This window comes from Heteronotia binoei, chromosome 12 (genome assembly GCF_032191835.1).
Source record: "Heteronotia binoei isolate CCM8104 ecotype False Entrance Well chromosome 12, APGP_CSIRO_Hbin_v1, whole genome shotgun sequence".
Taxonomy (NCBI): Eukaryota; Metazoa; Chordata; class Lepidosauria; order Squamata; family Gekkonidae; genus Heteronotia; species Heteronotia binoei.
The window spans coordinates 17,557,422-17,572,397 of NC_083234.1; positions in this window are offsets into that span (position 1 = coordinate 17,557,422).

Consider the following 14,976-nt stretch of genomic DNA (forward strand, 5'->3'; position numbering starts at 1 on the left):
CCCGGGTCTCTTCGCAAAAGACTGCAATGAAAGACAGGGTGTATTTTACTAAACATCTTGGGTAACTCCAGTTCTACTGTCACTTTATTGATTACCCTTTTGATTTTAAATGGACCCAGAAATATATAAGCCAACTTCTTTAAAGGCTGATTCAGCAGAAGGTTTTTTGTTGACACAAACACAGAATCACCCACTTTGAAATCCCACACGGGTACATGGGATTTATCATATTGTTTTTTATAAGCTTCCTTGGCCAGTTCTAGATTCTCTTGGATCCCCTTCCAGGTACCCTCCAATTTGCCCCACCATTGTTTGAAAGAGGTAGGGTCTCGGGCTCTCTCTCCCCCCGGCACTAATGGGACAGGCTTGCCTTCGTATCCATTTACAATCTGAAATGGGGAAGCTTTGGTTGAGCTATGCACGCTGTTGTTGTAACCATATTCGGCAAACGGCAAGAGGTCCACCCAATTAGATTGTTGGTGGTTCACATAACACCGTAAATACTGTTCTAAAAGTGCGTTCATCCGTTCCATTTGTCTGTCCATCTGTGGATGGTACGCTGAGCTCAGCCCCTGTTCTATACCCATCAGTTTGCAAAACTCCCGCCAGAAGTTGGCAACGAACTGTGGGCCTCTGTTACTAATGATCTTATCTGGGAATGAGTGGAGTTCACAATATGGTGGAAAAACAAATAAGCTAGCCTCTTAGCGGTTGGCAATTGCGCACAAGGAATGAAGTGCGCCTGTTTGGAGAAGGTGTCCACTACTACCAGAATTACAGTCTTGCCCTGAGAGACTGGTAGTTCGACTATGAAATCCATTGACACTACAGACCATGGACGTGTGACTGTTTCTAGGGGCTTCAACAACCCAGGGGGCTTTCCCCCTCTTCTCTTAGCCATTAAGCAAATACGGCAAGAAGCCACGAACTCAGAAACGATCTTTTTCATAGAGAGCCACCAGAACTGCCTGTTAATTAGGTGCAGTGTCTTCACATACCCAAAGTGCCCGGCCAACTTGTTGGAATGGCAAAATTGCAGGACCTCTGAGTGGAGGCTCTTAGGGACGCAGAGTTTGCCATCTTTATACCAAAACCCATCCTCTCCCTTTTGCACTTCACCCGGCCGGTCTTCCCCTTCCTTTTCGGTTTTGGTAGCCAGCCGTTTCCTCCCCCCCACTTCTCCGTCTGCAGATTCTGCCTTGATTTGGAACGTGTGGTTACTATGGCGGCTACTTGAGAGGGGGATATCAGGGAGTCCACTACCTCCTCTTTCTGGCTATTGTGCTGAGGGAGGCATGAAAGGGCATCTGCCAAGAAATTTTTTTGTCCCCGGGATGTGCTTCAGTACAAAATCGAATTTAGAGAAGAACCCCGCCCACCTAATTTGCTTTTCAGTGAGTTTACGGTGGCCGGTGAGTGCCTCCAAATTTTTGTGGTTGGTCCAAATTTCAAATGGCAGCTTGGCGCCTTCCAGCCAAGACCTCCATGTTTTTAAAGCATAGGTCACAGCAAAAGCCTCTTTATCCCACACCGACCAATTTCTCTGCTCCTGGGAAAATTTCTTAGAAATATAGGCACAGGGTTTCAGCCTCCCCTCCTCGTCCCTTTGCATGCGGATGGCTCCGACAGCGATGTTGGAAGCGTCACATTGCACAATGAAAGGCTTTAATTCATTGGGGTGACTCAAGACTGGCTCGCTTTTGAACAGCCTTTTAAGCTTATTGAACGCTTCTTGACATTTAGGCGTCCAATTTAGCTTTGCTCCCGGTTTTTTGGAGTCTGGACCCTTCCCCTTTGTCTTCAATAACTCAGTGAGGGGCAATATTATTTGAGCGAACCCCGGTATGAAGGTACGGTAGAAATTTGTGAACCCGAGGAACAATTGGAGCTGTCTACGTGTCCTCGGGGGAGCCCAATCTAGTACCATCTGAACCTTACTTGGGTCCATAGCCAGTCCCTGCCCAGACACCCTGAAACCCAAATAATCGAGTGGTGCAGCAGTGCCATCCAGGGCTCTCAGCTTGCCTGCCGGCTGGTGCAATTGTACCACATGGGAAGGGGGAGTAAAGGGGTGCCCAGCGTTACTACCTGGCTGGGTGGCACCCTAGGTGATCACCTACCCCACTTACTCCCACATGCTGTCCTACAGAAGACACTCTGTGTCTGGAGCATTGCAGTTGGCTGAAATCAACAGAAGCAACCATCTGGTGTAACTAGAGGACTGTAAGAAGCTTGATGCTCTGCAGAAAACCTTGTGAGGAGACAGCTACAGGTTGGAATTCTTCAGAGACATTTGTGCAATTGCCTCAGCTGCACTGTCCTGACTTGAACTGTATTGCTGAAAAAGAAACTACAAGAAACCTTGAGAAGCTGCTAGCTGTAACAAGTATTGGCTAGGATAGACTAGTAAGGTTTTTTGTTTTTGTGTTTCTTGTTTGTCTGTACACCTATTTTTTAAAAAAAATTCTGTCTTGTAAATTAACTGCATCCTTCTTATATTTTAATTGGAAAAAGTTCTGGTCCTCATTACTAGTCTAATTGGGTGAATTCACACTAAGTAGCAGACAAAAAGGAACCCTCTATTTTTGTTAATTGGAATTTTTCTCTAAATTAGAAATTCTGGACCCCTCCCAGAAACGTGATGTTTTGACACCTCCCACTCCTCTTCTCTTCTCTTCTCTTCTCTTCTCTTCTCTTCTCTTCTCTTCTCTTCTCTTCTCTTCTCTTCTCTTCTCTTCTCTTCTCTTCTCTTCTCTTCTCTTCTCTTCTCTTCTCTTCTCTTCTCTTCTCTTCTCTTCTCTTCTTTCTTTATGTTTCCACCACCCCCTTATTTTTATTCACTGCCCGCCCATTGCACCCAAGGCTACTACCGCCCCCTTGGATCATTCCAGTGCCCCCCAGGGGGCAATATCACCCACTTTGGGAACCACTGCTCTAGAAGATCACAGGTTCCATTCCCAGCAGCTCCAGTCACAAGGATAGGTTGTAGGCGAGGTGAAAGCCCACTGCCTCTGGAGAGCTGCTCCAAGCCTGAGTAGATAAGGCTGGCCTTGATGGACCAGTTGCCTGATTCAGGTTAAGGCAGCTTCCTGTGTTCATCCTCTGACTCCTGGAAAACTGCTCCAGGCTCTTCTACTGAAAATGGGAGTGCTTGCATTAGCCAGAGTTGCCAACCTGCAGGTAACACCTGGAGATCTTCTGCTATTACAGTTGATCTCTGGACAACCAAAATCAGTTTTCTTGGAGAAAATGGTTGCTTTGGAGGGTGGACTCTATCACATTTTACCCACTTGAAGTCCCTCCCCAGGCTTGCCTCCCCCAAATCCCCCAACCCTATGATTCAAGCCACAGTCTTCCAGGTGATAGTGCAGGTAATGCTCTGTGCCGCCTTAAGAAGAAGGGCAACCTCACTGTGGGCTTTCACACAGAAGCATCTTGCTAACAGCCTCCAGCACTCTCCAAATGCAGGTGCAGAAGTGACTTCACACTTTTTTTTTGCCACTGGAACCTCTCAGAATGCAGCATCTTAACTGAGATGTGAGCCACAGTTCTCAATTTCTAGCTGAGGGCTGCAGATCAGAACGTTCCTGGTTTTGTTTTTTTTCTTGCCAAGGAGGAGGGAAAAAGAGTCATTGTATAACCATGGGGAGAATTTGTGGCCTAGTTATATCAGTCAGCAGACGAGGTGCAGTGACATGCAATTGCTCCTTTGCTCAAACGGTAATGGGATGTTGGCAGTTTCCAAGTATCTCCCTTCTCTCTAGAACATGGGTCCCCAACTAGGGTTGCCAGGTCTAATTCAAGAAATATCTGGGGACTTTGGAAGTGGAGCCAGGAGACTTTGGGGGTGGAGCCAGGAGACATTGGGGCGGAGCCAGGAGCAAGGGTGTGACAAACATAATTGAACTTCAAAGGGAGTTCTGACCATCACATTTAAAGGGACTGCACACCTTTTTAAATGCCTTCCTTCCATAGAAAATAATGAAGGATAGGGGCACCTTCTTTGGGGGCTCATAGAATTGGACCCCCGATCCAATCTTTTTGAAACTTGGGGAGAGGCACTAGATGCTATACTGAAAAGTTGGTGCCTCTACCTCGAAAAACAGCCCCCTCTGAGCCCCTGATACCCACGGATTAATTCCCCATTATTCCCTATGGGAATCGTTCTCCATAGGGAATAATTGCCCAGTAGACATTTCCCCTCCCCCCCCTGCCGCTTTCTGATGACCCTATAGCGGGGTGGGGGGGGGGCCTCCAAACCTGGGGATTGGCAACCCCCTCTCTCTCTCAGACTCACACACTTACTGGGTCTGGTTCCTCCACAACGACATCTGAACAGGGGCTAAGCTGCTCCCTCTCTCTCCCTCCCTCTCTCTCTCTCTCACGCACACACACAGTTGCTCTGAAATGAAAGCCAAATGAAAACCGGGGGATCCCCCGCTGTGACCTGAGGTATGGGAAGCCTATCCCCAACTCCCAGGCCATGGACCAGTACCGGTCCGTGATCTGTTAGCAACCAAGATAAGAGTCCGCACATTTAACAACCACACCAAACTAACAGAAATAAAGTGCACAATTGTATTATCCTGAAACCATCCCCACCCCCACCCCTGGAAAAATTATCTTCCACATAACTGGTCCCTGGTGCCAAAAAGGTTGGGGACCGCTGCTCTAGAAGAAAACTTCATTGGAAATGGTCATAATTTGTATTGCATGAGCATGGTCTCACAATGCTTTCCCATGATTGTCCCTGTTCCAGGGCTTTTTTGGGGCAGGAACACACAGGAATGCAGTTCCAGCTAGCTTGGTGTCAGTGAGTGGGGCCTAATATGCAAATGAGTTCCTGCTGGGCTTTTTCTACAAAAAAAGTCCTGCCCTGTTCCCTTCCTATTACAACCCATCTGGCAGTGGGAGGGAATTACCTAAAAAGAGGCATTTTCTCTGGTTATCTTGGGGAAGAGGAAATTGCATGGGTTGTCTCTCTAGCATTCTGGCCTTTCCCCCTTTTGCCTGTTCTAAATCCATCGAGCAATCTTGTACTGCTGGCCGGGAGCTGTAGTTCACCTCAGTAAATTCTGAGTATGTGCCAACACAAGGAAAGTATCAGGTGGCACAGGCGCAAAAAAGCACAGATATAGAAGATACAGCTTATTCCAAATGATGCATGACATGCCCTTTTAAGACCTTGGACATAATCCAAAAATGTCAGGAAATAGTGATCAAGCACCACCGGATTATTTGCTGTTATCTCAACTCGGAGAGCCAGTTTGGTGTAGTGATTAAGTGCTCGGACTCTCTGGAAGAACTGGGTTCAATTCCACCCCCACTCCTCCACTTACAGCTGCTGGAATGGCCTTGGATCAGCCATAGCTCTCGCAGGAGTTGTCCTTGAAATGGCAGCTGCTGTAAGAGCTCTCTCAGAACTTAAAGGAGATTGTGACCGCTCTGAGATTCAGAGTATAGGGCAGGATATAAATCCAATATCATCATAATCTTCTTCTTCTTCTCTGGACTTTATTATCAGGGCCATTCTAAACAGAGATACACCCTTCAGAGCCCAGTGTCTTCAGTGCACTGAGAAGGGCGTAACTCCGTTTAGGATGGTGTGGTAAACCGTGCGAACTACAGATCCTGAGAACGGAGTGGGGGACCTTTTGCACACAAAGCGTTTTTGAGAAATGGCCCCTCCCCTAGCCATTCTTGGGCCAGTGGCGTCTGAGCCCATTTGCAGGGCATCACCAAAGCGGAGAGAGACTGCTGAGCATGGTGCAGACAGGAATTTGTCTTTCCGATGCATGGGTCAATGAAATTGATCGGGCAGGAGTGACAGATCAATGGTAATTCGGTTGACGGGGCTGCTGCCCTAGCAAGAGTGGAGTAATTAGAAGGGCAAAGATGTTGTCAACAGACGCCTTTGTCGAGCCCCCATCTGTGTTATGGGCTCAGTAATGAAGTCAGCAGCCAGCCGGACGGGTATTCATTTGGGGGCCAGGGCTTCCTCGGCCGTTGGGGGTGTCTATGAATGAAGCCAGCGACATCGTTTCTGAGTAAAACTGGAAACTGAATTTCTACCCGTCTCGTTTCAGAGCGCTAAGAACACAAGAACAGCTCTGCTGAGTGAGACTAGTGGTCCACCTAGTCCAGCATCCTGACTCAACCAACGGCCACTCAGTTCCTCTGGAGGGCCAACAACAGGGCATAGAGGCTGAGGCCTTCCCCTTATGCTGCCTCCTGGCTCTGGGATTCAAAGGGTGGCTACCCCTGAATGTGGAGGTTCCCTTGAGTAGTCACAGAAGAAGTAGAATAAGGAGGAGGAGAGATTGGATTTTTACCCTGCCCCTCACTTGGAGTCTCAGAGTGGCTTACAATGTCCTTTCTCCTCCTCTCCCTACAGCAGACACCCTGTGAAGTAGATGGGGCTGAGAGAGCTCTTTTGAGAACTGCTCTTGAGAGAACAGCTCTGAGAGAACTGTGGCTGGCCCAAGGTCACTCAGCAGCTGCATGTAGAGGCATGGAGAAATAAAACCTGGTTCTCTCAGATTAGAGTCTGCACTCTTAACCACTACACCAAACTGGGATAGGCCTGTTTTCCATGAATCTGTCTAGACCCCCTTTAAAGCTGTCTGTGCCTGTGGCCATCACTACGTCCTCTGGCAGGGAATTCCACATTGTAATTGCTCACTGTTTAAAGAAAGATTTCATTCTGTCCATCCTGAACCTACTGCCCGTCAGCTTCGTTGGATGTCCCTGAGTTCTAGTATTTTGGGAGAGAGAGCAAAAGTCCTCTTTATCATCTGTCACCACCCCACCCATAATTTTATGAACATCTGTTACTTCTTCCCCCACCTTAGTAATTTATTTTCTAAACTGAAAAGTCCCAGACTCTTCAGACTTTCTTCACGGAGAAGGTGCTCTAATCTCCTAACCATCTTGGTTGGCCTCCGTTGTCCTTTTCCCAGCTCTGTGATGTCCTTTTTGAGATACAGTAACCAGAACTGTACAGAGTATTCCAAATGAGGTTGCATTCTCATGCACATGTTATGCAATTCCGCAGGGCCTGTAGGGCTTTTGGTTAAGGACAGTGACGGCTGGCACCTTTCCTTCCTTTTTTGTCCACCACCCCCCATCAGAAATTTCACTTCCTTCCTCCCCATATCCTCTGGGGCCAGTTTGATGTAGTGGTTAAGTGTGCAGACTCTTATCTGGGAGAACCAGGTTTGATTCCCCACTCCTCCACTTGCACCTGCTGGAATGGCCTTGGGTCAGCCATAGCTCTGGCAGAGGTTGTCCTTCAAAGGGCAGCTGCTGTGAGAGCCCTCTCCGGCCCCACCCACCTCACAGGGTGTTTGTTGTGGGGGAGGAAGGTAAAGGAGACTGTGAGCCGCTCTGAGACTCTTCGGAGTGGAGGGCGGGATATAAATCCAATATCTTCTTCTATCTTCTTCTTCTTCTTCTCTGATAGTTTGGAAGGAGAACTTAACTAGTGGAATGCCATCATGGGTTTTAGAGTTTTATTAGCTCAACTTTCTGAAATGTTTTAATTGGAATTGTATTGATTTGTATTGTTTTATCTGTTGTACATCACCCAGAGCCTCGCTTTGGCTGGGATGGACAATTAAACAAGCCCAAGTAGTAGTAGTAGCAGCAGCAGCGGTGGTAGTTAGTAGTAGTGGTAATCCTATGCATTGGAATTTCCTGCAAACTGAGGTCATTTAGCTCTTGTTGTGGAAAGCTAGGTTCTTCTTGGATGCAAGCTTTGTAGAATGTCTGCTTCAGTATCCTCAAGGTTGGGCAGGATGCTAGATGCTGAGGCCATCTTTGGAGGGGGGGGGGAAGAGTGGAGTCATATCCCTAATTTGTCAGATAGGGACAGGCAAAACAGATTTGAATGCATAGTTAGAACCAAGGAGCAGTGTGGCCAAGGAACGTTCTCCGTGAACGGGTAGATGTGGCCTCTTGAAAGTGAGTGGCATGTTGGAGAGGAAGAAATTGCTATAGCCTTCCTACTAGGGTTGCCAGTCTCCTGGTGATCTTCAGGAATTACAGCTGATCTCCAGACTACATAGATTACTTCCCCTGGAGAAAATGGCTGCTTGGGAGAGCAGACTCTATGGCAATGTACCCATCTGAGGTCCCTTTATTCCCCAAACTCCTTCCTCCTAGAGTTCCATAAGTAAGAGTTGGCAACCGTACTTTAGAACATAAGAGAAGCCATGTTGGATCAGGCCAACAGCCCATCAAGTCCAACACTCTGTGTCACACAGTGGCAAAAAATTTTATATACACACATACACTGTGGCTAATAGCCACTGATGGACCTGTGCTCCATATTTTTATCTAAACCCTTCTTGAAGGTGGCTGTACTTGTGGCCGCCACCACCTCCTGTGGCAGTGAATTCCACATGTTAATCACCCTTTGGGTGAAGAAGTACTTCCTTTTATCCGTTTTAACCTGTCTGCTCAGCAATTTCATCGAATGCCCACTCGATGGGAGAAAAGGGAGAAAAGTACTTTCTTCTCTTTAGTCTGTACCTTGCTTGGCTGCTGTATTTTTGCTGCCTTCTGTACGATCTTTGTGTTTCTCTTTCTGGATGCAACATTCGGAGATTATCTGTGTGCCTGAATGAGTCCTGACAGATTAAAACTGACCTCAACAGAACTTTCATGTCACCCCTAAAATCAACTGAAACCCAATGGACCTCCAGTAGAGGCGGTTTTTTTGACCAAGGTTTATTTCAGAAGTTCTCTTTGTCTCCTGGGCAAGAGTCCCCCTCTGCTGTTTTGGATTTCTGAGGAATCAGAACCCATTTTATCAACTTTCTGAACTATTGATGGAGCTAGGTGGAGCTAGAGTTATTTAGCAACTGACAACAACGATTACTGTTTGATTGTCCTAACTTCAAGGTTAGGGTTATCAGATGTCCTCTTTTTAGAAGACATGTCCTCTTTTTTCGGTGTGTCAGTCCTCTTTTGGGCTCTTTCTAAAAAACTGATGAAAATGTCCTTTTTTAGGATTGGAAGGCTAAGAGTTTTCCTAGTTAATTAGTAGCAAAGATCACAGCTTCAATAGCAGGGGTCTTTAAATGAGATTTGTCACAGTGATCTCTTGTTTGAAAATGTCAGTCAAGAAAGACATCCTCATTTTTGCTTTTCCAAAATATAGCAGTGCTATTTAAAGTTATTTCCCCAACTAGTGACATCCAAGCCCTATAGGACCTGGTACAGTTCCACAGTGTATAAAACAGAGATATTCCACCAGTTCTATGGTTGAGGACAGCAATGGTTTACTATCAAGCCTGGCCTCCATTTCTAGCCCTCCCCCCATGAAGAGAACATAAGAGAAACCATGTTGAATCAGGCCAATGGCCCATCCAGTCCAACACTCTGTGTCACACAATGGCAAAAAAACCAGGTGCCATCGGAAGGTCCATCAGTGGGGCCAGGACACTAGAAGCCCTCCCACTGTTGCCCCTCCCAAGCACCAAGAATACAGAGCATCACTGCCCCAGACAGAGTTCCATCTATACCTTGTGGCTAATAGCCATTGATGAACCTTTGCTCCATATGTTTATCCAATCCCCTCTTGAAGACGTCTATGCTTGTAGCCACCATCACCTCCTGTGGCAGTGAATTCCATGTGTTAAGCACCCTGTGACGGAACCGGCCCGATTCTGCCTTCAGACCCGGTCCCGTCAACTCCCTGTTGAGTCGCCAACTCCTGGAGGGAGCTATTTCTCCTCCTGCCCCTTGGGCTCGCTGCCACCACCTGCTCAGTCTAGGGGTTCAGATTGAGAGGAACAGGACTCCCAATCCCCCTCTCCAGCTATGAGGCCAGGCCTCAAGGTCCTCTGCCACCCTGTACTTGGGTTTCACAGAGACCTCAGCACTTCTTTGGGGCACCCCTGGAGGACTGGCACCTTATCCAACTGCATGCCTTCCCCCTTCCCCGGGGCCCCCTTCTTAAAACAGCGTGGTCTAAGCGGTTTGGGGATCTATGTGGTACAGAGATGGACTGCCAGCATTTAAAACAGTAAAAATATTTAATTAAAAGAGCAAAAGAAAAGAACAGAAGAACAAAACAAAAACAGTTGCTTGTAAAAGGTTACACAGCACAGCACCCGCACAGCAAACAGCATGACAAAGGAAATGTGGTTATAAACGCATCCTACTGTCCCTGATCTAAACACGCCCTGCCTTTTGGATGACTTACTTTGTCTGGCTGCCTGGGGGCCTCATTTTGCGTAAATAGGCCTCTTCCCCAGGCAGGAGCTCCCAGGCTCACATCCTTCTCCGTTGAGTGCTAGCTGAGAACTGGTTTCTCTTCCTGCCTAACACATGCCAAGAACAAAAGAACTTCCTGCCTCTCTAGGAGGCTTTCGCCCTAGAGTTGTTGGTTTGGCTCTGGAAGGGAGGGGGGAGTGAGGGGAAGGCTAGGCCCAAGCCTGCTTGGCAGTTTAGTGATCCCTCCCAATGAAGCACCAACATTGACTAAGATGGCGTTTCTCCACACACCCTTTGGATGAAGAAGTACTTCCTTTTATCCGTTCTAACCTGACTGCTCAGGAGACTATAAACTGACATCAGACACCTCTAGAAGAGCTTATTGTTGTAATGTATTGTTTTAATTGCTTTGATTGTAATTGTTTGAATTCTTTATTTATTGATGTGTTGGCACATGTTGTTCACCATTCTGAGCCCTTTGGGGGAGGATGGTTTATAAATTCAACCAATCAACCAACCAACCAACTAATCAATCAACTGTTCCTCTTATAGAAGGTTACTGAAATGCATAGCCAAGTCCATGGGTGTGATTCCCAGTGTGCAGCCATGTCTTTGCAAAGTAATAGGGAGGGACGGTGGTAGAGCATCTGCTTGGTAAGCAGAAGGTCCCAGGTTCAATCCCTGGCATCTCCAACTAAAAAGGGTCTAGGCAAATAGGTGTGAAAAACCTCGGATTGAGACCCTGGAGAGCCGCTGCCAGTCTGAGTAGGCAATACTGACTTTGATGGACCGAAGGCCTGATTCAGTATAAGGCAGCTTCATATGTTCATTGGCTACAAGGGGGAGATGAGAGCCCAAAGTCTCTGCAAATGTCCCCACCTTTGAATGCTGACAGCGAGTATTAGCTGAATATTCAGCGAGCATTTTTCATTTGGCTTTAGCATTAAACAGTGGAAGATGTTGGCATCATCTGAACTTATGTTTCCACTTCCCCTTTGTAAAATTTCACCGCAATTTCTATGAGGGCTCTTCTCCTGGGCCGAGGCCCTCCAAAATCACATCACATTTTGCTGGAAGCAAAATTCAGGGGGAAATTCTACCCCGGGGCCAATAGGTGCTGTTGACACAATTGCAATATCCTGTATATATTTTTGTGGTGATTGAAAAGTGAGAGTTGGCAGAATAGGCACGAGACGGAGGAAAAAGAAGAATGAAGTGGGAAAGTGGAGTGAGAATGTGCACTACAGGCACAGAATAGGGGGCTTACAAGACACAGGGAACGGGAGGTTGAAAGCAAGGAAGGTGGAGAGAAGGCAGCCTTTAAATATCAGCTAATGGAGACAGATTAGTACCAAAGTCTGTTAAGCACCTGTAATTTTCTTGCCGCTGCCTAGTAAATGCTGTATAAAAGACTGGGTGGTAATGAATCCTCTGGCATGGAGGGCAGCTGTTACCACAGCTGTTGTTGCAGCTTTGTTATTATGAACAAGGGAGCAGTGTGGCAATTTAATGATGTGCCTCACCTTTGAGAGGCCATGCCCACCGTTCACACATTCCTCATTAGCTAGGCTTGGAGTAGTGGAGAAAAGAGGTGGGAGAAAGAGAAGGTAGATCACCTGCTGGCAGGGCCGGTGTGTGGGAGTAGGCAAAGTAGGCAGTTGTCTAGGGTGCCACCTGGCCTAGGGGGTACCACTGGGCGTCCCCTCCCTGACGCATGACTCTGGCTCCTGACCACTTTCCCCTTCTCCTCTCCCATCACCAAGCTGCCCTCAACAAAGCCAAGCCACCCCCCTCTCCCCAATGTGTGACTTGGCCTCCCACCTCATCCTATCCTGCCACCCTCCTTCCTGGCATAGCTGGCAAGCATTTATTCTAACAATTTTTTTTAATAAAAATCAGTAAATTAAAAATGTGAAAAGTTTCAAGTTTGGCGCTCTTCAATTTCACTATATTTTTTAATAACTGGGGGGGGGGGCTAGTGGGTGATGCGCCTGGGACGCCAGGAAGCCTAGCATCTGACCCTGCCTGCTGGATACAAGTTCTCCCTCCACCCAATGAAACCCAAGTTCGTTGTTCATTTGCAGCACGGGACAGTGGTTGGATTAGGGTTGGAGAGTCCTAGGTTCAAATCCCCCCTCAGGCATCTTGTGCACTAGCCATGAAGCCAACGAGCTTAGAAGGAGATGACTCTGCTGAGGATTTGCACTGTGAGCCAATCTCCATTACTCGGCTATCTCAGAAGGTTGCTGTCAAGGTCGAACGGAGGACAGTCATGGCTGAGTTCAGCCCCTTGGAAGGATGGTGAGAGGAAATGTAATAGTTTGAGGCAGCTGGCATCTTACTAGTAGCAGGCCAGGACCTGGGATCAACTCTTCTGGAGATGGGGGATAGAAATAGGTTGCCAAGTCCTCTTCAAGACCCGGTGGGGGACATAAACCATAGAGTTTTCCCGGAAATGCCTAGAGAGGCCTCGCGTGCATGCCACCATTTTGATGACGTCACCCGGAATTGAAGTCATCAGGCCAATGTGGGCCGGCAGGTTGGGAACCGGGGCTTGGCAGCCCTAGACAGAAAAGGTGATGGGGTCAAGGGTGGGGGGCAGAGCTGTATCTTGACCAGGCCTCATTTTGGGCAGGAGCAGAGCTCCTGAACCTCTAAATTTCATTGTGCCCTTTCTTTCTTACCTGCCCCCCTTCCCAAATACTTGCTTCTGGGCTCCATTGTTCAAACCCCCTGTGAGTATTTTGCTGAACTCTTAAGATTTGACAAACCTTTCTAATATTCCCCCCCCCCCCACAAAAATGGGAAAATAACCAAAACATATAAAGCAGACAGATGGAAATCTGTCACTGTGGCCACGTAGGAGAAAGTCATTGAAAAAGTATGATGGGAGTAAGGTTTCATGATGACTATTAGAATTCAAGAAGTATTTCAAGGTAGATACTGAACTGATAGAGTTTAGTATACTTTCCAGTGATGTCAGGGGTGTGCGGCATATGCAAATGAGTTGTGCTAATGAGTTGTGCTGATGAGCTCCTGCATCTCTTTTTCTATGGAATGACCCCTGATCTTGACCTTGAGGTAGAGAGAGGCTGCATTCTATCTACATCATAGCCAGTTCCTAAATGTCTGCCTCTTTGTCATAATCTTATGAATACATTCGAACACATATGAATCCGCCTTATACTAAATCAGACCATCAAAGTCAGCATCATGTCATCTACTCAGACTGGTGGAGGCTTTCCATGGTCTAAGGTGGAGGGCTTCCACTTTACCTGTTGCCTCGTTCTTTTGAATGGAGATGGCGGGGATTGAGCCTGGGGCCTTCTGCATGCAAAGCAGAGGCTCTTCCACTGAGCCGCAGTCCCTCATGGAAAAAGGAGGAACGGGGAAGTTGCGTGGAGGAGGCTTGGTGGCCAGGCAGGCTGGAACTGCAAGAATAAATGAATCTCATGTACTGTAGACCCCGCAGGTTAGATTTCATCTCAAATGGGAGTCACATTGCTGTAAATGTGTTAAGCTGCCTGCTGTGTCCTGCTATTACACACAAACACACATTCCTACCCTACATGGAGGCTTCCATTTCTCTTCCAAGTGAGTGGAATCTGAATTCAGAGACTTTGGGTTTAAGAGATGGTACGTGGCTATAGAATAATGGAGACAGATCGGTTCCACAGTCTATGAAACACTAGTAATTCTTTTGCCCCTGAGTGAGGAGGGCTGGTTTTTGTGATTCATTTCTATCGGCATCAAAAAGTGATCTCCTGCTGTTTTGTAATCTCTTTTAAAAGGGTCTAGAGTGCTTCACATGTTCACAAAGCATTGTCCTCAGTCCAAATGGGCTTCATTTCCTATCAGCATGTAGATAGATCTGATGGGCTATGTCAGGCCATCGTCCCATTTACTATGTGATCCCTGATTGGCTGAGATGGCATGCAAGTCCCAGAAGCCCTTGTTCTGATTGGACGGCTTTCCCTCAACGATGTCAGCAGGTTGCCAATCTGACTGGTTATGCAATGATACATTTTTAATGTGATCCCCGGCAGGATTCATTCAAAAAAAGAGGAGACAGTTTAACCAGGAAACAAAAGTGGAAGATTCCAGAACTAATGGGCACAGACAACTATAAGCGGGATGAAAAGGTGAACGGCCTCTGAATTAAAGGAGTGGAGGAAAACAGACAGATACATCTGATGGGCTATGTAACATCAGGCCATCATCCCATTTACTATGTGATCCCAGAGTGGCTGGGATGGCATACAAGTCCATGAGCTGTTGCCCTCGTTCTGATTGGGCTTGGCTTTACCTCAACAATGTCAGCAAGTTGCCAAATTTGACTGGTTGTGCAATGATACATTTTTTTAATGTGATCCCTAGCAGGATTCATTCGAAGAAAGAGGAGACAGTTTAGCCAGGAAACAAAAGTGGAAGATTCCAGAAATAATGGACACAGGTGACTGCAGGAGGGAGGGAAAGGTGAATGACCTCTGAATTAAGGGAGTGGAGGAAAATATTTTGCCCTCAATTTTGACCTGCAAATCAAAATTTGAGAACATTCCACATAGTCCTAATGGCGACACAATTTCAAAAGCAAAACGCTCTGAGTCCCTAAGAGGTTCGTTCAGCCTGTCCTTCCTTTGCTTTCAAAGCCTGCCATTCAAGGAAAGAAAGGGAGCTGCCTTCAAAGATGGTCTGCTTGGGCACTTAAAAGATGACGTGTGTGCTTTATTCTTAGAATTAGTCACCTGCAAGCAT